Source organism: Ipomoea triloba, chromosome 16 (genome assembly GCF_003576645.1).
Source record: "Ipomoea triloba cultivar NCNSP0323 chromosome 16, ASM357664v1".
Lineage (NCBI taxonomy): Eukaryota > Viridiplantae > Streptophyta > Magnoliopsida > Solanales > Convolvulaceae > Ipomoea > Ipomoea triloba.
Genome location: NC_044931.1, coordinates 11065055 through 11065632, shown reverse-complemented (window position 1 = coordinate 11065632; position 578 = coordinate 11065055).

Genomic DNA, 578 nt, shown 5'->3' with positions numbered 1-578 from the left:
AAAAAATTATGATAACTATTCCAATACACATATTATTACGTCCATACAATTATGCAAATTATTCCAATTCACATATTATTATACATATAAAATTATGCTAATGGTTACTTTTGAATAAAATCTTAATAATTATGGTAATTAATAAATTAATTCACACATTATACTTTTATTAAATTATTTTTATACTTACTGAAATATTGATTTTATCTAATCAATTAAGGTAATTAATTGTACACTTATTACGGACATAATTAAAAGAAATTAAACATACACATATTACAGACATAATTACAAGAAATTAAACATACAAAAAATTACGTCCATAATTAAACGAAATGATACATACACATATTATTTTTTAAGAATAATATATACTCCTTAATTACCATAATTATTCAGATTACATGCACACCATAATTAGCATAATATTAATTAAGAATAATATATGTTCATTAATTACCATATAGTAATCATAATAAAACAACCTTATTTTTATTGAATTTAATGATAAATTTTTTTGTCCATATTGAAAATTAAACATATACATATTACGGTACGTAATTAAAGGAGTTTAAAGA